This window comes from Nipponia nippon, unplaced genomic scaffold (assembly GCF_047370975.1).
Source record: "Nipponia nippon isolate SJK-2023a ecotype South Korea unplaced genomic scaffold, ASM4737097v1 scaffold_1, whole genome shotgun sequence".
Classification (NCBI taxonomy): Eukaryota; Metazoa; Chordata; class Aves; order Pelecaniformes; family Threskiornithidae; genus Nipponia; species Nipponia nippon.
This window is the reverse complement of record NW_028262290.1, coordinates 23,073,345-23,099,972: the sequence shown is the minus strand read 5'-3', so window position 1 is coordinate 23,099,972 and position 26,628 is coordinate 23,073,345. Positions and strand designations below refer to the sequence as shown.

General features: G+C 46.7%; 1 protein-coding gene across 1 annotated transcript in view; it reads right to left on the bottom strand.

Moving 5' to 3' along the window:
- The window catches only part of NCALD (neurocalcin delta), a 61,843-nt gene that overhangs the window by 34,047 nt on the left and 1,168 nt on the right, over nt 1-26,628 (bottom strand). The gene's annotated exons all lie outside the window — the stretch shown is intronic.

Below are 26,628 nucleotides of genomic sequence, written 5' to 3'. Positions count from 1 at the left end.
TGTGCCAAACCTGAGATGATGGCCTGTATTAGACACCTCAACCTCATTTTAAAGATTTTATATAGGCCTTCTTTTCAGGAACAGGACTGTGAGGCCAGCATTAGAGTGGCCGTTTTACAAAAGAACATTTTCCTAATCATGATTATACGTCTCTCTACTTCTCAGTTGTCCGTGTGAGCTCATTCTGACTTGCAGACCTTATGCAGTCTCATCTTCTTCATTTTAAAGGAGTGTTAGAAGATCTGTATCTTATCTGGTGACAAACATGTCTGGAACCCACTGATTTTGAAGACCCTGGGGGGCTTTGGCAAGGCCTGATTTCACCTGATGCTTCTTGGTTCTTGGGACAATTGACTTCTGCTGATGAACTGGGCAAGGTTGGAGGGCACTTGAAACCACGTGGGAGACCTCAGGAAAAAAATTATTTCCAGGTGTGACCTCATTCCAGACCAGGCTGTAATTCTTTAAAGATTTCTCCGTGTAGATTCCAGCCTGTAACACTCACCAGTATACATCAAAGGTGCATTCTGCTTTTTCACAGTATGTAAACTAATCTAATAAAAATATTCTCTCTCTTACAAATCTCTTATACTCTTAAACCATCATGGTGACAACACCTGTTTCACACTATATGGGCAGGTATATCCATGCACACATGTATTCACTTGTCTAGTTCTTGATTGGTGACAATAAAGAATGAAGAAATAGAGAAGGCAACTCCTGAATGCTATAACAGGTCTAAACACAGACACCTCACAGCCAAGCAGATGCTCAGTTTTGCCAGCATCTTATCAGCTAAGAGCTTCGAGTTGTTCATCTATGCACACATGCACGGCATTTTTTTCCTTCTGCCCCAAGGTAGAAGGCAGAACTAGACTGCCTAGGCTAAAAACGTAGCAACAACTCGAGGACATACCTCCAAACGCCCTCTGCACCAGGCAGCACGTGGGGCCTTACACTGAGCAGAGCATGGGCTGTCCAGCTCCCCTTGGAATCACGAGCATGAACATCCTAGTGTTATACACATTTCAACTAGAATCCAGTTTCACTATTTATTAAATAAATACCTGTCATTTTAAGCACAGCTTTAAAGCATGTCCAAACTATACAAGGATGCTCAGGAAAGATGAGGCAGCTCAGGCTTATTATTAAATTATTTGTTCTTCAGAATATGCATGAGATGCTCTGTATGTAGTAGCTGGACTGGAGAAAAGATGAAAGAAGTTATATTTCCGAGGACAAAAAATCCTGCCTTCAACAGGGGTTTGATACAATGCCTAGTGAGGATAACTCTGTCTCTCATTTCTGAATCATTCTATATGTATCTGCTGAATTACCAGCTTACTAATGGTCACAGAGGTGAATGAACAGTTTGTTTAAATTTGTATAATCTTACTGTATTACATATACACACATTTTACACAAAACACAGGCTGTTTTTTCCAATACTGTTGCCAGATCTAACACATAAATTTAAGCAAAGCAAATAATTGATGTAAAGAGGGACAAAAATATCATCACTGAACTCAACAGTATGCTGTTTCCTAAAAAATGCAACTTTGAAAGTAGTCTCAAACAAAAAAGCATTATTCTGTTGATTTTTTTCTGCAGAAGTCTATCTCAGCAGATTACCACTCTTGTCTCTATTGAATGGCCACTTGGGAAATCACATTTTTCATCTGGGAGGTCTGCAGCTCTTGTATATTCCAAACCCCTTCATTTACAAGACTAGCTGATAACAAGAGCATATTTAATTAAAATTTGACTGAAAAATGTCTAGAATATCTCATTCACAGAGGAAACTATGGCTCCCCAGTGAGATGATCTTCTAGAAACACACTGTGACCCTACTGAAAGGTGCATTGTAATCACCATGGAACAAGGATGTCTGGGTGCATCTTATTATTTCTGAGAAAGACATATAGATTGGATTGTTCGAAATAGGAAGCTCTCCAGATATTTCTTCAGATATTCACAGACCCATGCTCAAGTACATGGGCAAAGTTGCCCTTGATGGGACAGTAATGTGCGTAAGTCCCCTTGTACAATCACACACAGAAAGACTCGAACTATTCGGGGGGGGGGGGGGGGGGAAGAGTTGTAGTACAATACAGCAGAGGTTCCACCAATTTACAAATAAAGACTCTCTCTACATTTGAGGAAACACTGAATAAAAGGCTCAGGGGTACACAGCTTTTGAATTATAAGTAAATTCCCCCTCTCCAAAGCAATCTTTCTCATTCACAAAGAGATCCCACTCTTGAATTTCTGCAACTAGTTTCCAAGGAGTGTCACAAAAATGAAGCATAAGGGAAAGGCACGTCTCACTGCATTAATATATATGCTCTAATGATATGAAAATAGGTGCAAGCTAGAAGAGTTGAGAGATGAAAGCACAGATCACCCAAATTTCAACTTTTCCAACTATTTGACTTTGAAAATTCACCTTTATCTTTTCATGTAATATATGTATATGTACATGTATGAATTATATATATACGCTATATATGTATATATATGTGTGTGCATATGTGTATATATATCACATTAGATTAAATAATATAGAAAGACGGACACACTTTCAAGAGGAGAAAACAAGAGCCCCCCTGATTATGTTACCAGAGAGGTTAGTACAAACCGGAGCGGGGAGCAGGCTGCAGAGGCAGAATGCCAGACTGAACTGTGAATGCCTTGAGGAGAACCAAACGAGCCTTTCAGATCTGCTAGATGGGACAGGTCTGAGGTCAGCCATCAGAGCTGCTTTGCACAGAACTGACTGCACCTCCGCGTGACCTTGGCGCTGCCATGAGAGATGTGATCAGACACGCACGGAATGTGAAGCAGATGTTGGAAGCTGGGCACTTGCTTCTCTTCCATGACTGCAAACTAAAAATGTGCCTTAAGTAAGGGATTGCCTAAAAACGTGCTGCCCACTGAACGGACCCTCTCCTACTTCCTCTCCTGCTCCAGGGAGATGATGTTTCTGCTCTATGTGGGTAACAGATTATTTCTGTCCTACACCAACTCAGCCAGCCTAGGTAACATGGTATGAAGCTTTCACCAAGTTATTTAGGATAAGGCCGTAGCATTATACTACTGTTGTAGAAAGACTCATTTCCTAAAGCCCGAAGCTCAAGCCCTCTATCAGCTGGACTCTGTGCCACCAGGGGAATGACACTACCTCTGGGAAATAGGTGAATGGGAAAAAGTGCAGGAAAATGAGAGTTTTGGGTAGTGGATAGTGCACTGTAGGCACGAAATAATGAGAGGGGACACATTTAGTTACACAGACTGCATAGACAAAAGCAGCTTTTACAGCAACAAAATGGATTGCGACTTAGCAAAATAATTGCATAGCCAAAAATAAAGGCAAAAACATGACAGCCAACCTTCGCATGGTCAAAGGAGAAGGGACTGTTGGGCAGCCAGCCTGCTCCCCGCCGTGGCTGAGAGGCACATCCATCAACAGTCAGCTATTGCCCTGCCCGCCCAGAGGCAGCTGCGCGGTGGAGATGCTGTAAGCACCACGTAGCAGCAGGGATTGTGAGAAGCTGCTATACACTGACCACATCTCTCACTGTGGGACTTTCTACAGCCATTGACCCTGACCTAAACTCCCTCTTTTGGCATCTCTGTTTCCATTTGGGGTTTCAGTGAGAATCCCATGCTGGATTTCCCTCTATAGCCTGCGCTCTGCTTTTGAGGGAAAGACAGCACTGTCCTTTGCCCTGGTTTGCAAAATCTTTAAAACTATTCCTCAGCATAATTGCTGCTGAGATTATGGTCAGCTTAGTACATGAATAGCTTCAAGTTAGCAGCACTAGCTAGAGCAAAATCCAACACCAAGAGGAGCCAGGCAACAGCAGCAAAACAATGAAATCTCGTAGCTCATCAAAAAGGTGATACCTAGCAGCTTCAAGTCAAGAAAACACTAAAGAAGGAGTTAAACAGCACTGGACTAGAGCAACTGTCTTTAGAAGGCAATGGGAGAGCAGCCTGAATATGCAGGTCTGAATTCACATCTTGGGAGCCACACCTCTAGGGCATTCACCTTCCCAAGATTTCAGTCCATCAAGGTGAAGAGCTCAGGCACAGATCAACAAGTCACAGATCCAAATAAGTTTAGACACTGAAACTAAGAGCAAGATGAGAAATAGAGCCCCTCCATCCAAACGGACTCAAGCCAAACAGCCAAAAGTCCCTGCTCAGCAGCTATTTGTCCCTGGAAGTGTGCAGACATCAGAGATTGCCTTCTTATCACATTTCTCAGCATAAACCAAGTTACATACTAGTCTCGGTAGGACTCAGCACCTACTCATACTGATCTTTCTTATGATCCAGAAACTAGTTGTTCCTTTGGCCTGAGAGAGTCTAGTGGGGAGGTGCGCACAGGGAGATGCCAAGGCTCTCATGATGTGCTGGGGTCACCACCATTTAGAGACAAAATGTTAAACTTAGGCAACGCTATATCGGTTTTCTCTGTCCGGAAAGCTTTAATGAACAGATTTGCTGTACTGTGACACATGTGGTAACGTCGTCTGAGTAAAGAGGAACAGACCAAGGACAGTCCATGAGAGACCTAGGGGACTGCATGCACTGCTGTCCTGTTGACTGAGCAATCTCCTGGGTAATTACTGTCTCTCTTCACAAACCAGAAGTGCCACAATGTGGTGAAGAAGCTTCTTGCGAGGTCTCGTGTTTTAATAAATCTCAGAGGTTTGTCTGCACAGTGGGGATGCTGAGAGTGTACCTGCAGTCACAGCCCCTGGGCAGCTGACCAGGAGCTCCTGCAGGGCCCGTGCAGGACTCTGCTGGTGATGTTCAAATACATAGAGAGAGGGTCCCTGGCTCAACAGCATTTCTTTGGGTGGAAACCAGAGGGTGCAAAGGACTTGGTCAGTCCTTTGGGGGTGTTGGTGGCCAGGACAAGAATTGGAAGCTCCTGGTCTATTTTCTACAGCATGGTTTTCACCTGCCTCTGACTGCTGCTAATACCAGTCTAATATTCAGTCTTTAAGATGTAAAGAAACTGGTTTCCTCACCCCTACTTAGAAGTTGTAGATGAAGTACATGCTGACATACATTAATTAACTTCTGCTATTTTTCTCTAGGAAAATGATAAGCAATAAAAATGGATTTTTTTTACTGAAGATTCCTAAAATGTCAGCTGTACCTTAGTGAATGGAATAAGAAGAATGTAATTAATCATCTGCTCCTTCACTCCTATTAATGACTGTAAAATAGCCAGAAAATTCTGAAGGTTGTGGCCATGGTAACAGACACTACCTTAGGAAAAAGGAAATAGCTGCAGTTATAATTCAACATAAAGATTGCTCATCTCCTTCCCAGAGCTGGAAGTTTACAATCAAAGCCTTGACGTGTGTGCTGGTCCCTCTATTATGATTTCTTCCTATGTATGTGGCACATTTATTGTGAGAAACTATCATTTATAAGAACATGGTGTGGCTCAAGTGCTACATTCGATCTTATTTGAAGGAAGAAAAACTGCTCTTTTTTGGCAATGGGCTGGAGCAATTGCTGGTAAATACTTTTGTGGAAAATGACAATGTAGCATAATGGAAGTGGGCCAGATCTTCCCCTAACACGCAGCTGTCTCCCTCCCTTAGATCAGTGAAGCGATAGCTGCTTACACCAGAATGAAGCCCAGCAGCTACAAGAACCCAAAGAACTGAGCCTGGAGACCCCCTCGGCTTGGCCGAGGGAGAACTGATGGAAACTGCTGAGACTCCCCCAAAACACCTGCCCTCATCAGACCCTGCCCACTGCCCTGCTGCCTCCGGTGTCTCCTCTAACACTGTCCTGCCCGGGGGCTGTGGTTTGGATAGCCCACCCCACCTTGCATCCCGCCAGGCACTGCAGCTCCTCAAGCACATACAGGTGGAGAAGAAGGTCATTAGTCAGACCAAGCCCAGCAAAATAAGAACCACAGCAGAGAGGGGCTGAGACAGAGGTGGTGGTGGAGGATAATACAGGCGTGCTGTGCACAGAGCTGATAACCAGCTTCAGGAGCTGTGCAAGATGACTGAAACTGCTTATAGCAAGGCCAGCAGTGAAGAAAAGGGCTTCCCTGAGGGCAGTGTTTTACGCACCTGTGTGACAACTCATTCAAACAGGAGCTTGTAAGCAATGTGCATATTGGCCAAAGAGTCCAGGCAAAAAGTGTTTTTCCACCCAACTGCCTAAATCAGCCATGGTTCATAAAAAATTGCAAACACTTCTCTTTCTTTGAAATGTGCACATAGTGAAATGCCTAGAAGACCTGAAAATAAGCAAGCAAAGGAAGGCCTGGGGAGCTGGTCCTGGTGAACCCTGCTGAAACCATCGACTGGTATTTTTGAAGGCTTCCTGAAAATTTTGTTTGAGGTTCACATCTAGAACTGGGGTGAACTCCAGCTTCTGGCTGGAGTCCAGGTGTGAAGCTGGTGCAAGTAAATACGTTGCAGCAGCTTTCTGTACAGGCAACATTTATGGACAGGGTGGGAGTACCTGACAATGTTACATTTTTTGTGTGAGTTTGAACTGCAGCACACCGTAAGCACTCAAACAGCACTAACTTATTTGGATTTTGGTAATACAGAAGCAATGTGTATTCCATGCTAACAAGACGCCACCATCAGCTATCTGCAGATGCTTTTAGCACACCATTTGGAGCATCGTACATTTGGACCTTCATAAAGGAAGACAACATAACCAACACATGGATTTCTTTTTGTCCTTTTAAATTATTTAAAATAACATTGAACTAGCACATATCGAGCACATTGCTAAAGCCTGCAATGTAAATACTGCCTTTTCAAATATGAAGACAACCAAACTCTCGGGAAAGTTTAGTGTAGCTTGCAAAGTCCCCTAGCATGGCCAAGAGAAATAAAGCTACTGCCACTAACATTACATAGGCTTCATGCCTGTGGTTTCTAACAATGCCATCCTTGCAGCGTGGCCAGATGAAAAATTTAATTCAGTTAAGTTGCATAAGAAACTCTGGTCCCACTAGCAATGCAAGGCAGCTCGATCATGAGTGAAGATCAATGGCCTGTTAAGACTTGTGATGCCTTGGAGGCAGGGGGCACAAAACACCTGACTGCCTCTTTGCACAGCTGCCCCATGCACATGCAGCCACCTCTTTTGCTAGGTCTTGGCCACTCCTTGGTAGAGCCATTCCCATCTCTGAGGCTGCAGAGATGGACAAGTTCAGTGGTTCCTCTGCTGAGGTCTGAGCTGCCATCCAGCTTGAAATGCCCAGCTCTTCGGGTTTCCTAACCAGCTGCAACATCTATCCCTAAATTGCTGCTACAGGAGGCCTACAGGTGTTGAGCAATCCCCAGACACCATCTGACCTTGTTCGATGCCCAGCATGTTCAGCCATCCCTCACCCCGAAACATGTACAAATCCCCAAGGTGTCTGTCCAGCATCACCATGCTGCAGGCTGCTCTCTCCCTCCTCCTTCTGATGCCACTTCTTGCTGCTGAGCTGCAATAGCCTGTGGGAATCAGCATCTCCTGTGCCACCAGTACTCAGAAGTTACCCGTTTCCAGACCAGTAAGAGGTCCAGGGGCTGGGCTGGCGGTGTTTGTGGCTATCTGAAACTCATGGGGAGAGGAGAGCGGTCAGGAACGGCTGCAGAAGTGGGGAGGGAGGAGGCAAGGAGAGGCAGGTCTTCTCCTGATGCAGGACAGCACTCCTCCTTATTTTGCTTGAAGGCCTTCTCCAAGCCCTGCTCCGTACGACCTTTCACATGAGCTGCAAAGAGTGACAGCAGATGCTGGTACCCAGGGGGAGGGGAGTTTTAATGCTGCTCTATTTCCTTCCCCGGAAGATTTGATTTCAGAGGAGGAGCAGCTACTTGAGAGGGGGCTTTCTTGCCTGCTCCTCTGAAGCATTGGAAATCAAATGGAGTGGAGTGTGCCATGAAGCCTCGCTTCACTGGAACTTTTATCTTTTACAATTAGGTTAGCAAATTTATTGCTACAGTAGCTTAATCTCAGAGTGCATTATCTGCACACACGATGGACTGGAATATGAACTGATTCTGTCAATAAAGTGACTGCCATGTGTTTCAATTGCCAGATACAAGGAATTCAGTCTTCCCTTTGAGATGCTAAGCAGCTGCAGGCTGGTACAGTCCCCTCCCTGTGCTTTTGGTTCAGATGCTTCCTACATCCAGATTTTCTCAGCAACAGATGATGCTCCAGGAAGGGAGGAGAGGAGAGGGGGAGAAATCTGGCTCCAGGCACCTGGCTGCACTATGACTCTGCACCAGGCGGTGCAGTGGCTTGGGGTCTGCAGCTCCCAGGGGCATCTCTGACTGATACCACGAGCTCTGTATGCGCTGGGGACCCAGCTGCCTGGCTCTGCTCATCTTCAGCCTGTGTCCTGTATTGACAGGAGAGGCAGAGGCCAGCAAAAGTGTTCCCTCTGCTGGGTTCAGGTCAGCAGGGATCTTCCTTGGTGGAAGGCATCCTCCGCTGGCAATTCACAGCCAGAGTCCTGAGTGTTGCCTGAACAGAGCCAGGCTGGACTGGGTCAGAGCATGCGTGCAGGTACACGCTAAATGCTTTGAATCTAGAGACAACCTTTACCAAGTTACATCCTTTGACAGCAGCTCAGGAGGTGATCATTTTAGTATCAAACTCTCCACATTACTTATCTACAGAAAGCAGGGGGCATCTAACTCCAGATTCAGAAGCCCAAATTTAGCTGTCTCCATACAAGCTACAGAGATCTATTCACTACCATTGCTGGAGTCTAGAGAGTGACTGAGAAAAGCCCAAATTCATAGGCTGATTTCAGGCAGAAACAGAAATATTGGGGGCTAGTTTCACAAAACTGCTTGAGGAGAACATGGTCTCAGTTTGCTCAACATCCAATCTCAAATTGAGTTATATCATTTGTTGTTGTGGAGTTCCTTCATTTTAGCAAAAAGAGCTGGAAAATACAACCTCATGGCAAATTAAAGCCTTTTCTGCCCGATTGCTCAGTTCAGCAGACAAATCCTCAAATCAACTATTCTCAGAGCTGCAGCCAGGATAACTGTCCACCACGAGTCAGATGAAGTCTGGAGTGTCATGGAAGTATCTGGTCCTTGGCTTTAGATCATCTCAGATGTAGGCATGAGGTGAAGGCTTCTCAGCCAGCCCTCAACATGCAAAGGTGAAAACTTATTCTTCAGATCAGAGAATGCTTTAACGTTAATAAACAAAGCAAAATTATAACGCAGGGAACAGGCTTACCTAGACTGATTTGATATTTCTGGAGGCTTTTTCCTTTTTTTTTTTTAAAGGGAGAATCATTCAGTTCTCATTTATACAACACATTCAGAAGAAGTAGCTGATAACTTTGAGAGATATCCAAAACCTGAACTATTCAAGGGAAGGAGGGCAAGGACTGTTTTTCCTGTCATCAAAAGGGCAGCCAAATATTCAGTAATTTCTTCTCTCTTGCTTTATTTGAGCCAAAAAGACAAGTAGCTCTGTTCTTCGGTTTGTGGGAAGTCACCACCAACTCCTTCAAAAGTCTCTAAACCCTTTGGCACAAAGAAGAAAGGAAGACAGTCAGATCTTTGTAGGGTATCACAGGGAGATGTCGAGGGAGAAGTCTTGCAGTCTTAATTGAAGAACTAGCAGGAATGCTGTTTTAGGACTACAAGATATTTATAGTGTCACCCATTTTGAATGTAAAGGGTACAAATATCATTTTTGCTATTCCTCTGCAGGCCAAGATCTGAGTAACACGGGCCAGAGCACAAAAAGAATTTTCATCCCATTCCAAATTCCCATGAAAAAGTGTACTAAGGCTGAATAATGAGTTTAGTCATTTGAATCATGAATTTGGCTTCATAATCCGCTGGGAGACTGAAGTAGAGCAAAACCCGTCTGCTAACACCCCGACTTGAGCACTACAATTGGCAAGTCCTGCTGAAGAGAGATCTCAGACTGAAGTTGTAGAAATGTTAGAGGTTAGAACTGAAGTTTCTTGGCAGAACTGACCTTATATGGAAACCTTGTAGAAAGTCTGCCTGCACTGACTTTCAAACCATCACATAAGCTTTTGTTTCTAATAGATAGATATATGTATATAGAAAGGTTAATTCAAAACCACTTAGGTAAAATCAAAGTAAATAATTCCTGCTGAGGGATGTGCTGGACAGAGTCAGTCAGACATTTCCTCTTTAAGGATCATGGGCTGAAATGAAAGGGGAAAGCTCAGGTGGAAGCTGGTTACAATAGGGTTCTTCAAAGACGAGTCTCAGTGTATTGGGTTTGTGTGGCAAGGTTTTGGTAGTGGGGGGATACAGGGGTGGCTTCTGTGAGAAGCTGCTAGAAGCTTCCCCCATGTCCGACAGAGCCAATGCCAGCTGGCTCCAAGATGGACCCGCCACTGGCCAAGGCCGAGCCCATCAACGATGGTGGTAGCACCTCTGGGATAATACATTTAAGAAGGGTGGGGGGAAATCTGTGGAACAGCAGCCGGAGAGGAGGCGTGAGAATATGTGAGAGGAACAACCCTACAGACACCAAGGTCAGTGAAGAAGGAGGGGGAGCAGGTGCTCCAGGCACCGGAGCAGAGATTGCCCTGCAGCCCGTGGTGAAGACCATGGTGAGGCAGGCTGTCCCCCTGCAGCCCATGGAGGTTAATGGTGGAGCAGATATCCACCTGCAGCCCGTGGAGGACCCCACACTGGAGCAGGTGGATGCCCAAAGGAGGCTGTGACCCCATGGGAAGCCCATGCTGGAGCAGGCTTCTGGCAGGACCTGTGGACCTGTGGAGAGAGGAGCCCAGGCTGGAGCAGGTTTTCTGGCAGGACTTGTCACCCTGCAGGGGACCCACACTGGAGCAGTCTGTTCCTGAAGGACTGCACCCCATGGAAGGGACCCACACTGGAGCAGTTTGTGAAGAACTGCAGCCCGTGGGAAGGACTCATGTTGGAGAAGTTGGTGGAGGACTGTCTCCTGTGGGAGGGACCCCACGCTGGAGCAGGGGAAGGGTGTGAGGCGTGCTCCCCCTGAGGAGGAAGGAGCAGCAGCGACAACGTGTGATGAACTGACCACAACCCCCATTCCCTGTCCCCCTGCGCCACTGCGGGGAGGAGGTAGAAAAATCAGGAGTGAAGTTGAGCCCGTGAAGAAGAGTGGGGTTGGGGAAAGGTGTTTTAAGGTTTAGTTTTTATTTCTCATTACCCTACTCTGATTTGATTGGTGATAAATGAAACTAATTTCCCCAAGTCGAGTCTGTTTTGCCTGTGACAGTAATTGGTGAGTGATTGCTCCCTGTCCTTATCTCAACCCACGAGCCTTTCGTTATATTTTCTCTCTCCTGTCCAGTCGAGGAGGGGGAGTGATAGAGTGGCTTTGGTGACCACCTGGCAGGCAGCCAGGGTCAGCCCACCACACTCGGCATGGATCTTGTTTAACATTTTCATTAATAACCATGATGCATAATCTCAAAGCAGTGCAGTTGCTGATGACACCAAGGTGGGGGGCACTGTCAGCTGGACAGCCAGGCTACCACACAAGAAGAACGGGATGATTTTAGCACTGGAATGGTGCAATGGGACGAAATACCTTATTACAAAGTGCAGTTTCTGAGGGCCAGTAGGAAGAATTGATGCTTTTAACTAGAAGTGATGGAGCAGGAGGAAGAGCTGAAGATCTTACATAGCCATCAGATAACTGTAAAACACCAATATGATGTGACCTGCAGGGGACAAATGACGTTTCCTAACGAACCTGCTGAGATTGATCTGGTGAGTCCAGGGAGAGGGAAGTACCAATGCTATTAATGAAAACTCAGCAGGTTGTACAAGTGTTTGGTGGTAGAAGGACTCACCTGGATTACTGTAGTACGTGGCCAGGAAAGCATGCTCAGGAAAAGGGATTTTGGCCTGCAGTGGCTGCAGAGCCGGGCTGTTAAGCCAAATAAGGGAATGGAAAGCCTGTACTCTCAGAGGAGACCAGAGGCACTCGGCTGTTTAGCCTAGCTAAAGAAAGGCCAAGAGGGGATATGGTTGTAGTCTATAAATACATCAGAGGGGGTAAACACTAGGGAAGGAGAAAAGCTATTTAAACTGAAGGACAATGCTGGCACAAGAACAAATGGGTATAAACTAGCCATGAATACATTTTGGCTGGGAATGAGAAGCAAATCTCTAACCACTGGAGCAGCGAAGTCTGTGGAACAGCCTTCTCTGAAGATCACAAGACAAATGGCCTAGATCATGTGAAAATGGAGTTTGAAAAATCCACAAATAGGGTCTATATGATGTAGATACCTGCAGCTGACTGGATGATTGAGGAGGTCTCCTCCTGTCCTGCCTTCCTCTGGAAGCGAAACAACATCCTAAAAACCAAGCGCACTTCTTACAGTGGGCAGAGTCTTTCTGGCACAAAGGATCACCAAAAGGAGACCCAAAGGCAGTCATGTTAAGTAAATGTGTTTACAATATCTCTGTCTTCCTCTGCAGTATGTAATCTCCCACCGCTGCACATCAGTAATGTGGAGCAGCAGGAATGTGAGCAGAGGGTTATACAAGCAGACGAGCGGGTGCCAGGATGCAGCAGAAAGGTCAGGAGAGCCAGCCAGTTCTGTCAATTCACAGGGTACTGGGAGCAGCAATACAATTATTGCAAAAAAGTAATTGAAATTAAGATTTACAAGTAACCTCAATAAAATTCACAGCTGGTTTGGCTTAACCTTGGAGTCAAGAGGCTTAGCAGAATATGTTGTCCAAATCTGTGAAATAATAAGTTTTCCATTTTCTTGGAAAGGGAATCATGTGCCCAGTTTCTATTCAGTATTGATGGAGCAATTCACGCTTTCTACAAAGTTTTTCTTCCTTAATGTGATCCCTTCATTTCCTATAGGGAACAAGATAACTTATTAATATCACATAGCTTTTTCATCTGAAGACCTCTGACCACTTTACAAAGATTACTGGGTGACAGCTGCATTTCAGTGTTGACTGAACCAATGCACAGGAAGAGGGAGGAAAGGATTTTCTAAAACATCTCTATGGCTTTTCCTATCAGCTGGTCCTGTGCTCCTGGACCACTTGGGGTCTGTTTTCAAGGTTCCTGGGTCGTCAAGGACTCACAGGGGGACCGGCACAGGACAGACTCTCATCGGGCACTGTCCAACCTTACCAGGGCACAGAGGCTGTTGGCACTGAAACCTCCTGACAGCCATCCTTCTGCTCCAGGACATGCCCGGGACTGTCTCGGTTGTGACAGTGGGGAGGCACCTTGCCCTGTGCTCCCTCCAAACCACACCATGACAGACATGGAGGAACCCCTCCGCTTATCACCTTCACGCAGCAGTGCCCTGAACACATGGCGCTGCTTCATCGCTCAGGCTTTGCACTCCTGCATCCCTGAGCTCCCGATCCCGCATCCCCAGTGCTACATCATGTATCGATCTGCTGCTGGGCCTCCTTTTTTCCTTGCTAGCCTCAGCACACCCATTCCTCCACAGGCAGAAAATGACCCTCAGATATTCATGGCTGAAAGTACTTCATACAACAAAATAACATAATATTCACCCTTTGATGTGTCTTCTTTATGTGTCAAATATTTTAAATGACGGTTTTAAAGAGGGCTGCCCCTGCAGTGAGTAACACAGACTCTTCAGATGCTGCAGGGTACAGGAAATGTTTGATTCTGCTGTTTGACTATCAGGTGCTTATATGCAAAAAGTCAAGAAATTAACCTGTATGAAAGTTGTCAACTGTCCACTTAATGGGGAAGAACTCAGCTGGAGCGGAGCTGTTGCCCTAGGACATTACTTTGGACTGAATTTTCTCTTTTCCTCCTCTGAAAATTGTCCACCCAGGATATGAAATAGCAATGAAATGCAAAACAGTTGTGAATGACACCAAGGCACTTCACTTTGTAAAACAAAAACTAGCCATGCACAGGTCTGCAAGTGGAGAGAAACACCATGGTCCTCTGCTATCTGATGAGCTTCCAGAGGGCAGCACCGAGCACAGTGAAACCGGTTTGAGATGAAACAGGGAGATCAACGGCCCATCGTCTGAACTCGCGACCCACGTTTTGGCTATCATCTCATAAGTTTCCTTAGGGCAGGAGAAAAATAGCTGAGAGCAGATACCACAATACCTAACAAATTCATCTGATGCCAATTTCTCTTGGGGGCTGTGTAAAATAGTTAACCACTGTTTCCATTAGAAACACCAAACATAATTAGTTTATGTAACTGCATTAGATGGAGAAGGTGCACGTCGCTGATAGTTGCTTAGTGGGAATGAAGCGTAGATCTTCCTTTTGTCCACTTGTAATTAAAATGATCTTCTTTGTATATTAGATTCAGCAGCTTATAATGAAATGCAATAAAGATTCCTGGAGTAAAACACATTTTTCTTAATATGTTTAAACAATTTTATGGAGTCTTTTATTGATTGGAGGAGGAGCAGTTTCAGGAATAATGTGCTTAAGCAGACATGACAAACCATCCGATTACCCAGCACTTCTCAAGACTAATGCCTGAAGTAACGAGCATGTCAGAGAACGGTGCCGCTTCCATTTGTGCCAGACGCCTGAGAGGCAGCAATCGTAAGTCTTTGCAACTGGTGGGGTGAGGGATTTCAGAAACGACTGGGAGAAAAGCCTGTCACTGTATTGTCTGCACAGACAAATTTAGCACTCTGTGAAATCTGGATCAAAATTACCCACAAGCAAAATTAGGTAACCAACTTTAAGTAGTAAGGAATAGGGAGGTATATCCAGTTGCACAGTGGCAAGTTGGCCAACACTGATTATTCAGTGGCAAGACTGAAGCAAAACACAAAATATGATACAGAACAATAAATGCAAACACTGATGAAGCACGCAAATGGTTGAATAGGCTTTTATTACCAGATGAAACAACCGCACTTTAAAACACGTTTTGGTTAAAAAATGAACAACGTCAAGGAATTGTACATTAGAGCCTGATGTTTAGTGGAACTAGAAATTTAAGAAAGTTTTTGCTTTTATCTGATGATGCTTGGAGGAAAGACTTGTGCTCAGTTTTGTGAAAGAAATATTTCCTGTTGTTAAGCTTTCCTTTAGAAAGACATATTTCTGTTTCACTAGTGAGAGCAGTTGTGTAGCTATAAATGCATGGAGGCTGCGCAGGACAGATCTTTAATTATACCTATCCTTCTGTGAGTTCACTGGGAGACAATTGCTCCAGGCTAATACAGATTAAAACACATTCAATGACTCTGAAAAAATGCCTAAATGCTAGTCTTCCTAAATCCTCTGTATTATTTGGAGCAATATGAACACAGCAGCTTCTGTTTGCAAGTGAAAGGGAAAAACTTTACACTTTCATGCAGTCATGCCCATGTGCTGCTTTGCTAAAGCCTGGGGTCCTGCTTTACCAAACCCCTCAGTTCAAAACAGCTCAGCCAATATCCTCATGCTCTGCAGGGCTTTGATGTAAAGCTGCAAATAATACCAAAGAAGACCATGTGATGGCTTCCATGAAAGGACCTGCCAAGACATCATAGTCGTGGTCACGTTCATCTGACTGGGATGGCCACGGACATTAAGTGATTTGCCTGGGGTTACAAGTGAGTCTGTGGAGGGGTTTAAATGAGGACCACAGCCTGAAGAGTCCCAGCGTGACAGATTTTGCCTGCTACCAAGTGACACAGACTACTTATGCTCAGCATCTGATAAAATGAGCTGCATTTCCAGCATGCAGCAAGGTCAAGGTTTAGACCCGTCCCACCGGCCATGCGGCCAGCAATGTCCCCAGGGACAGGAGGCTGCTGCCCCAGAACAGAGGCATGGGCAGCCAGATCTGACTGGGAAATCCAGGGAAAGTGGAAAACACTCCATGTCTAGAGGAAGTAATAAAAACAATCAAATGTGCTTGAAAAGCCGCAGACGAGGAGACAGGTAAATGCTCCCCTGGCTCTCTGGAACCCAACTGACATTATACTCCAAGGCCAAAAACATAAAGGTTGAATTCAACAAAAACAGAAGCACCAGGAGAAAACTGCGCCCAGAAATGTCCTTTGCTTTTTATCTCTTTCAACCCTGAAGTTTTATGAAGAGAGCACCTAGACATTGCTTCCCTCTTGCAGAGTGAAATACGAAATGTGCGACAGCGCTGCATGGCAGTGGCAGTGCTGCGTGCGGGGCTGTGGCAGCCGGGAGCTGCGGTGCCATTACGCAGCGCACAGTGCTCGCCTCAGGCAAGGGAGGGTTTAGAAAACACATATTGGGCACAATACAGCATTAGAAAAGTGGAGCATGTTAGTCTCTCATTGAGACAGTTAATAATAACAAAATAATAATAACAATAATAATAATATGCCAATTGGGTAACAATTTACTCATTCTGGAGAAATAGTGGAGCAGAAGGGCTGTAGCACTGGATATCCATCTCTGCAGTTTCCACATCTTTAAAATGAATGGATTGTAAACTAGAAAAGGTTTAAAACTGAATCAGGCAGTATGAAGTGTGTGTACTAAGGAACAACATGAAATCAGCATCGAACCTACACATGGGAGAAAGAAACCTCTGTACAAAGTCAAGTCAGCGCGGTACACGATAATGTCCCTCTATACAGATGGCTGTTTCTCTAGAGACTAAAGATTTTTCTTTATCCTTCCTTCTAGCCGTGTTCCTCACTTTCTTTGCTCTGGTCCCTTTGAAAACCCACTGCTTTGTTCAACATGCTGGAACTGCCAGCCTTTTCGTCATGCTTCAGCGGGCTGGTTTCCTGCTGGTGGCTGCGGCGAGAGCTTGCAGCTCGTGAGCTCTCCCCAGCCCTGGGCTTCAGAAAAAACGCTTTTCTAGTTTTGAGGGTTTTTTTCCCAAGGATTCCCACCCAGTTAGGCATGATGACATTAACACATCACCTGTGACTATGAAAAAAATGTATCTAGGTGCATTCCCCAGCACCGGGACCAACTGGCACAGAAATTCCCTCCTCTGTGCTATTGAACTTTTGCACCCTCCTGGAGAGTGACCATGTGCCATCCGCCCTGTGAGACGGGCCCAGTGGCACAGGATAAGTCCCAGACTGGGCTTGGGCACCAGCTGGGAGGATATGAATTGGCTTGGAGTAAAACTGGGATAGTGACCGCTCTGGACAGGGGGTGGTTTTGACCATTGAGCTTCGGTGCTGGGGATGCTCCCTGTTTAATGCAGTATGGACACAGCCAGCGGCCATAGTACAGACACAGCCATTACCTCAGGAAACTGGATGACTTGTCACCTGCTTGAATGTTAATGCTAAAATAAGAAATGTCAAGACTTGGGGGAAGCAAGCTCTTACCTACTGGGAAAGAGGTATTGAGAGGGGATTATGGACTAGATCCAGGGTCCAAAACATTTGGGACATGCTCTACAAGCGGCCTCGGGCTCTGCGATGGGCTTGCTGGGGCTCTGAAGGGGTTTCAGGGCACTTGCAGACCAAGCAGCCAGACTGGCATGCCAAGCAGGGCCAAATGCACCACTGGTGAGCACAGGGGTAAAAAGGGCCAGGGGAGGTGGGAATGGTGGGGTGGGCAGTGGCAGCTCCGGATGGGGAGGAGGGCACTAGGGGATGGAGTCTGCCTTGTGCTCTCTGGTGATACAACCTGGCAGGGGGCTGGGGCATCTTCATCGCAGCTCTGCAGCCAGGCTTCTGCCTGGTTTTGGCAGCCCTCTGCTGATAGGGACACAGAGCCCAGAGCCTTGCTCCCACACTGCCTATATGTGGGTCCTGCTCTCCACTGCAACGGACACCACTCTTCACAAATGTGCCAGTGGCACCCTTGAATGCCAACCTCAGTGGGGCTCAGCCCTTGTACCCCCAAATACCAACTTTGGTAGGCTTGACCCTTGCACCTCAAATGCCAGCCCCAGTGGCCTCAGCCTCTGCCTGCACTAAGCAAGCCTGTGGCTGGGGTTATTCCAGACCCCAAACCACAGGGCTGTGGCACGGCTGGTCCAGTCCCCCAGCACCCTGTATTTAGCAGCAGCATCTGTCCAAGCAGCGGGTGACTCATCTGGGTCTGGCCACCTCCTCGCGCAGTGCCTTTCACTCTGACTCTGGGGATTTCCACAGAGAGGCGGCCGCTGCTGCCTCTGGTGGGGCAGAGCTGGCGGGTCCTGCATGCCGAAGCCCCCGCACGCAGCGGCGGGCAGCTCCTCTCCATCCCCCTGCCAGGGCTGCAGGAGGGCTGGCTGGTCTCCAGAGAGGGCAGCGAGGATGGGATGCTCCTCTCCTCCTGCTCAGCGCTTGGGCAGCTGGCCAGCCACAGCAAAGGTGAACCACTGGGACATGGTTACAGCAAGCTGCTGCTGTGAGCATTTAATTTTTAATTGTTCTCAGTGCTTCTCTTCCACCGTCTCCCCACCCCCACCCCCACCCCCAGGAGAAGGCTGCCGGCACCCATTTCTGGAGCTCATGGTGTTTGGCTGCGTGCCTGACCATGAGGGACGAGAAAGGAGTGTCCCCGGCCAGCCCTGGTGGGTGCTGCCTGGGAGCCCCTCTGGAGCAGCTGCTTTCCCGGGTCATCTTTCAAGGATGGGACACCCAAGGCATCCTGAGGGCTGGGACTGCGTCCCAGCTCAGTGGGATCTGCCTGCATCACCAGTCCTGGGGCCAGGCTCCCTCAGGCTTATTTTCCCAAAAGCTTCCCCTCCTTCTCCTTCAAAGCAGCATCCACCAGCAAGAGGTACTTCTGCTCAAGTTGGCCTACAAAGACACTGGGCGGCAGGAGCACACCTCCTGCCAGGGCACCTTCCCACTGCACTGGCCATGAGCATGTCCCCCGTGTAGCTGGAAGCCATTCAGACGTGTTCAGGCTTCCCCTTTGAAAGAAGAATAACTGTTCCTCTGCAAGGGCAGCTGCAAGCTGTGCAAACCTGAAGCTTGCCCCTGAAAAGCACCACTGAGGGCTGTCAGGAAGGAATTGCCAGGCTTGCCGCTGAGGAGGCAAAATTGCCTGCAATACTGGGAAATGTCACCTCCCTGGTAGTTGCCATTAGCATCCAAGGGCAGCTCGGAGCCCCCTCAGTGCAAACAAGAGGAGAGCGTGCAGCTGTCCTGCTCGGCTGCAGATCCCTTCCTCTCCCCGCTCAAGCCATTCCTCTGCTTAAAAATGTTATTTTGGGAAAGAAATGAATAATGGGAACAGCACTGGAAAAGCACGGGGAATTCAGCAAACAAAAGAAAAGCTGCTATTTTCGAAAATGCCTCAAAGTGGTAACTGTGGCTTGTTTTAACCCCTTCTCTCCCAGCTGCCTCTCCACTGCCCTGCCTGGAGTGCCGGCCTCAAGCACGGTGGGAGCCACGCACAGGAAAGGTGTGTTTTCTGCAGGCTCCCAGTATGGGAGCAACGCCACAGTGAACTAACAACTGACACACAATGAACTCATAGTGAAATAGTCTTCAATTTTTAATCAGGCACTTTGATTTAAGTGAGGTGGGTGTTTCTGCAAGGGTCCCAGTGTCTAATATAAAGAGCAAAAATCAGGCAAGCAATCATCCTACTAGTGCTTCTGTCACCTTTTGTCATCTCTGAAACAATTGTATTTTTCTGATTGGGGCATCACAAGCATTACGTGGACATGGTGAGTGGGGGGGTCTAACCCTGGACAGCAGCTCGCTGCCCATGGTTCACAGAGAAAAGGCCATCACTGCTGCAAGAAAAGAAACTGAATCTGCCAAGGCTGCAGATCCAGGTAAACATTTACCATTATAAACTTATCTTCACAAATTCGCCGAGACCCACACAGAGCCAGCGTGGAGCATGTTACACTGCTGTTTCATCAGCTCTCTTTTATCCTTGCCACTAGTGTGACCAGGTCTGTAAGGTCTCTTTGCAGCCCTGGTCAGCACTGGCACTGCTCTCCTGCCTGCAGCATCCTGTGCCAAGGGAAGGCACAAGTGACATCTGGTCCACCACCGTGGGCAGCTCCGCAGGTCCTCCTGACAAAAGGGACCAGCCGCTTTCCCATGTGGGCTAACACCTAGCAAATGAGAAGCAAAATAGGAAATAAATGTGGTGGAACCGCGGCCCTGATGATGCTGGAGGAAGAATGACTAAGGTCTGAGCTCATGTTTTCAGTTCCTAAGGCGACACTGCTCTGCCCAAGCACTGCTGGGGAGTCGCCTGGGACTCCCGTGGATGCCACAGAGCCCCTCACAGGCAATCTCATTTCTGAATTTTCCCCAAAGTGTTCTTTTTATTTCAGGAGAAGACTCCAAACACTGCTCCCTGGATTTTCCCTTCCAGGAGAAGTCTGAGAAAATAAAAATCTATATTTTGTTCAGAGAGAGAAGAGTTCCTCTTTCAACTACCCCTGACCTTCCCAAGTCCCAGCACTTCTGCCTTTCACTGAGCTCTGCTTCTCAGCTTTTACCTTAGCGGGGACAAGTGGGACTTCCTTGGCAGGAGTCACTCAGCTCCTTCATCAGGCTCTGACAGCAGAGGTAAAGCAAAATGTAGATAGTCTTTCTGCAGAAGTGCCCACTACCCAGTGGCTCTTCAATAACTCCGTGACTGAGTAGTCCCACACAGACCTCAGAGCTGTAAGTGGTTTAATGTCATGTGCCATCAAACATTACAGGCCTTGCAACTCATGTTGGGGATTTGATTAAGGAAACCCTCCAAAGCAGCAAGGAAGAACTGCAAATTCTGATAACGTTCTCAATTTTTTAGCAGTAAAATAACTGAAAGTGAAGGGTGAAGTGAAATAATTGAAAGTGAAATCTGCGTGCTGTGTCAAACCAACAGTAATGCTCAAGCAAGGGGAAACTGTGGTTAGACTGAAAGATGTATCCTCGGCTAGCCATAATTTTTCACTCTTCTTGTTCACATCAGCCTGTGAAATAAGTCTACAAAAATGCAGGCTACCCTTCAGATGAGACTGTTTTAGTAGGGTCAGAACAACTTTATATGAAAAACCTCACGCAAGATAAACAGCTATGAATAGGACACTTGACAGACAGGTCCAGAGGACAACAGACAGTGTTTCTGCTGAGATATAATTGCTCTAATTGGACCTGGGCTTGCTAAAATGGTAAAGTTAAAGAGGACTCTGCAATCATGCTGCCATTCTGCACAAAAGAATAGTGTTGTGATAGGAAGCATATAGCAGTTGTGGAAATAATCAACGGCTTTGTGTTCGCTTCCCCCTGGCTTCTTGGATTTGCCATTAGGAACATGCACACAACATGAGCAGAATATTTTCTTTAGAGTTAAAGGTTCTCGGGGCTGAATTGCTTCATGGCTGAAGTCTCTTTGAGTATTATTCAGCTGAAATTAGACACTTCAAATGAGCCGGATCCATTGTGTTTTGGCAATCCTGGAGGAGACGCAGAGAGGCTGTGTGAGGCATAATCAGGGAATCTGCCTGCTCTAGGAGTGAGAGAATTTGGTGAGGAAAGAAGCTAACTTTGACTTTCTTCAGCTTTAACTTGTCTTCTCTGGAGTGAAAGCCTGTAAACTACCTGATCTACTTGTTTAATAAAACCTTCATACATGTAATCTTGGGTCTCTCCAAAACCTGATCTCTTCTATAATATGAGAACAAGCATGAAGCTTTTAAAGACAAAATCTTTGTTCTCCAGCAGCAGGTACTGCGCAAGAGTCGACTGTGCAGTGTTTCTCCAGCCCTATTTTGAACGCAGCGTCCAGCAGAGAGAGCAGCCCTTGTAGCCACCGTTACATCAGGCGGTGGCAAAATGACAGAGCATCAGCATTTTGCTTTCCTGACTCCCTCAAGCAGCTCCGTTTTACATCAGGTTTGGCTGGCCTGTACCACGGACAACCTGTGACACTGGGCAATGCTACCAGAGGTCCCTGCTGGGGCAAACGCAGCAATGACCACAGAACAGCCAAGAAGTGGCAAGCCTGCCCCTGGACTCATCCTGCTATCACCTGGTCACCTAGTCCTGCCCAGGGCTCTCCTTGCCACTTGGCCTGTGGTCCATCCTGCCCCTGTGGCAGGCCAGCCTGGCTCTGGCCCGCTCCCAAGCCCCCATCCTCTCGACGGTGAAATTCAGCACACTGCTAAGAGGCTTTGTGACAAACGTGGCAGGTATAAACCTGTCTCAAGGCCTTTCAGCCCCAGCGTGCACCTGCTTCCGTGCACAAAGACAGCTGAAACAGCCTCCTGCCCCTCTGGAGTTTCTAAGTAAATGTGCAAAAATACTGGTGTGATGCTCAGGAGCTGCTCATGCCCTGCCTGCCAACCAGCACTCACACAGGGCTGCCCAAGCAAGGCCACTTATCCATAAAAAGCCAACCTGGCTTATTGCACCCTCCCTAACAAAAATCTTTCTCAGGTCATCTGCAGTGGCGCCCTGCAGCTCCTGCCCTTTGCTCACATTGCAAATACCAGATCCAGGTTGCAGGATGCGCATCACCCAAAATGTGAGCGACAGAGCAGATATCCTCCCCTGCACCCAGCCAAAGCGCCAGGGCTGGGTGTAGGTGGGTGCAGGAAGGTGGCCCTTGGCAGGTATGGGAAAAGGGTCTTGTTCCTCAGAGCACACTGGGAGCTACAGTGTCCCTGAGTCACTAGGAACCATATCACCAGCCAGCCCATTTATCGGTGCAGTTCCGGATTCATAGATCCACGCTTCTCCTTTTCCTGCCCTGCCCTGACATTTCCTCTGGAGGAGCACTGGGGCTCTCTCTCAGCAGGACCGAGAGATGTATGGGAACATCGAAGCATCAAACATGCCCCGTGCTCAGTTTCTGCCTCCTCCCAATGCCAGCTTTGCTTTGCGCATCATGAGCTCTGCCCAGCAAGGTGATAGGAAAAATTGGCCATGGATGATGCTCTCCAAAGGAGCGTTTCAGACAAAATCGGACGGGATTTATCAACACAAGTCCAACTAAAAAGAGAGCATGTGCTCATTTCCAGCTAATATGTCTATGATAAGCCACAGATCGTAATAAGAACAATAAAAACCCATAAGGATTGACATCAGTGAGATTTACGCAGCTAAAACTTTGCAGAACACTGTGAACATGTACAGCAAAAAGTCTTGAATTACAAAAGAAGAGAAAGAGAGAGAAACCGAGACACGTCCTCTGCTCTCTCCTGTGAGGGGAAGCATTGCTGGGAATTCTGGGCACTGGGCAAATTAAAACCAGTGTTTCAGCCCAAACTACAAGCTTCTTGGTTTTTCTCTGTGTAAATCAGATCCTTACATTATCTCAGTGTCATTTTGTGGCTGAAAGCGATTCAGCAACTATCAGCACAGCCAGACTGAAATTCAGCAGAACAGGATCTGAGCACTTCAGCTCTTAATGATTAGATGTTTCTGTGGAAATGAATCTTACAAAAAAATGAAGTTCGGCAGAAAGTTGACAGTGTGTTGAGACCGCAGAAGGGAGAGGAACTTCACAACTCGGCCTTCACACTTTCCACCTATAGGATTTCAACATTTGCTAAAGTTGTAGTGAGGGCAGGTTCACTGCTCCCTCTGGGAAATATCACATTCAGCAATTCCTGAATTACAGTTTCTAATTATATTTTCATACTGTAGTGCTGTCTGAAATGCAAATTTGATGACAGAATAATTCGATCCATGTAAAATAATTACAAAATTACTGTTTCTCAAACCTCAACTCTTACTCCCTGCTATTTAAGAAGATAAATTTAACAGCAGCAAAAGTACAGCCAAAACATAGTCTATTTTTCTAACTGTTATCTGACTATAACTGTCTGCATAGATTTTGGCTCACCATGGAAGATTATTTCTAAAATACGACTACCAAAAACATCCCAGAGTTAGAAATTTTGTTACTTTAGCTTGGAACCAACAATCAGGTCAACTTTAATGTTGCAGTCAGGGTACCATACGCATGGCATCTGGGTTTAATTGGAAAAGCAACTGTTGATTAAAATGCCAAATTGCTACTGCAGCTCAGTTATCAGTTAAACCAGTTGTTGCTAATGTTGGTGCAGGACATTAAATTAGCACAACGTAATGACTTTTTGCAGGGTGGAAACCAACTTCTGCAATATGTAATTTAAGAGCCTGAAACTCCATACTGCTACAGCAGTTCCCACTGTCTGACAAGTTCCCCTCCCCGTATGGGGGATCTTATTCCCCCCCAAAATATTGCCTTGAGTAGTGGCTAGGACCATTAAAAAGACAGCAGAATTCTCATTTTGTCTGAAAGAAATGCAAGGAGTCATTAGTGCTCTGCATTGCAAGGTTTTTTCAGGCTTTATTATGCTTCTAGCCTAAATTTAGATTGTCATTGCCCATCAATTCAACCAGATCAAGGTAGTGTGTTATTGAGTGTGTTATTTTTACTAGGCTAGAGGCATCAACAGCTCACGTCTGTATTTTAATTTCCCTAGCTGCATCCAGTTGTGTGAGAAGTGACTCCAAGAGATCTCAATCCTGTTTTTAGCCAAGGTCTCTCCTAAGGCGAAGTGCTGCGATTCCTCAGGAATTGCTGGTCTGCTCCCCCTTCTCCGTGGACAAGGAGACTGTCGGAAGAGATCGTCTCCTCCTCATGTACATGCAAGGAGGTGACATTTGCAAGTGATGTGAAGGCTGATGGAAGGTGTGAGGGTCAATCTGGCCTCCCCAGAAGAAGGTGGAGTGTCACCAAGCCCATGTGCATCTCTTTTTTTTCGTTGGGCAGAAGGTGGCGGATGGGCTGCAGCCACCTTTCCCCCCTCTCAGCAGTAGGAAGGAACCTACAGGCTGTTTGTTCTTTTCTCATGGTGGGTGAAACCATGGCAGGGCAGAGATGGCGGGATGCTTAGCGTTACACTGCCTGGCAACTTCACACACTCCCAAGGTAAAATCCAAGTGTTTGTCGAAAGGGTTTGGTACAGAGATGACCAGCGAGAGCATGAAATCACCGAGCAGAGGCACACAGCCCCGGGATGGCTCTCGCACACCGCCCCCTGCCCTGCCCCAGAGAGGGGACCTGCACCTTTTCCTCCAGTTGCAGACTCTTGCATTGCCTGCGAGCTGCCTGCCTGACTGCATCTTGGCCATCCCCACCTCTGGGGCTCAAAGGGGCCCAGGCCGATGGGATGCCCAAAGCCCACCAAGACTCAATGAGACAGGACAGAGCTGGTCACTCTGCCAAGCAGGACACATCCCTGTGCAACCTCAGCGGCACTCACCAGCTTCCCCAGTAATGCTACCTCTCAGACCTCCTGACACAACACGTCTGGGACCCTTCTGGTAAAACATGAAGCAGTTTATCATCCTCCTATCTCAGGTCAAGTTAGTGCCTTTTGAAGACTTGTTCAGTATCACTAAAGCAAGATATGTCCATTCCAGCTGGAGATGAGGAACCTATTTTTAAAATATTTCTAATGAATAGCTCTTGAACAAAATCTGCATCAATTATTTTTCACCTTGCAGGTGTTTTCAAGGCAGCAAATGCTATAGGACGCTGTATTCAAACCTAAATGAATGAGGTGAAGCCCCAGCCCTTGCCAAGCATCATTGCCGCACTGATGACTCAAGTCAAACCTGGCAGGCAACCACAGCTACATGTGGAGCCAAATCCACCAGACATGAAAATGAATGACTTTTTTTGAACGGCAGGTGCTGCTCAGCTCGAATCTATCCCCATGCTCCGTGCCCCAGTCCCTCCCTGGACTTGCCCCACCGATGTAAGCTGGTGAACAAGCCTTCCTCGGAGGGTGGTGGGTCGCATCGGCCGCCTCCCCTGCCCTCCCCTCCCACCTCACCGCCCAGACTCCGGGGCGACTTGCATGCAGGTTTGGGGGCATGGTCTGCCGTCAGCCAAAATACAGTTCCCCATGCTGGCTGGGAAGCAGCTGTGCCCAGCTCAGCCTGGCCGGCTTGCCTGGGCAAGGACGCCGAGAGCCCTGCTCCCTACGGGAAGGCTGTGCACGGGGTGCTAGCACCTCCCTGGAGAAGCTGTGAGGCTCCTGCAAACCTTTCTTAATCTCACCTATGAGGACCCAGTCAAGATTCCTCATGCACTGATGCACTGGCATCAGGTGAAGAATTTAATAAAGAAAATTTAAAGTATTTCACCCCCCCAAACACTGATAGTTTAGAGTTAAATTGGAAAGAACAGATGAAATGATAACACCAAGTGAAATGGTTTAGAGGTTTCAGATGCATTTATCCTGGTTGCTCTGTTAAGAATGCCAAATGCAGTGAAATCCAGAGCACTAAGCCATAACTTTCCTTACAGAAGTGCTTTCAGTTTTAATCTCTGCCTTGGTTCCCTTTCTGAAACAATTACTTCTGCTGCATTTGCTAACATCAGAATAATTTCTGTAGAATTTTTTTATCTTTTATTGCTCTGCATTTTAAATTGTTTTGTAGTTCCATGATTGTTTCAGAGTGGCAGCTGCTTTAGAAAATCATTACCATTATCAATAAAGCCTTTGAACTTTGGGAGGAAGGGAACAGGAGTATATAATTAGAGGAGATAAGAACGATCTAGCATACTTTTCCGGGAAAAAACACACATGATGCTTCAGCTGTAATCTGTTCTTAAAATGAATCTATATGTTCCCACACAAACAAACTCAGGCTGTGGCACTAAACTTCAGGAGCCCTGGGATCTCCTTCCCCACAACAGCCCCCTTGGAGTAAATGCAATACAGAAATGGACCCAAACAGCCTCTTCTTT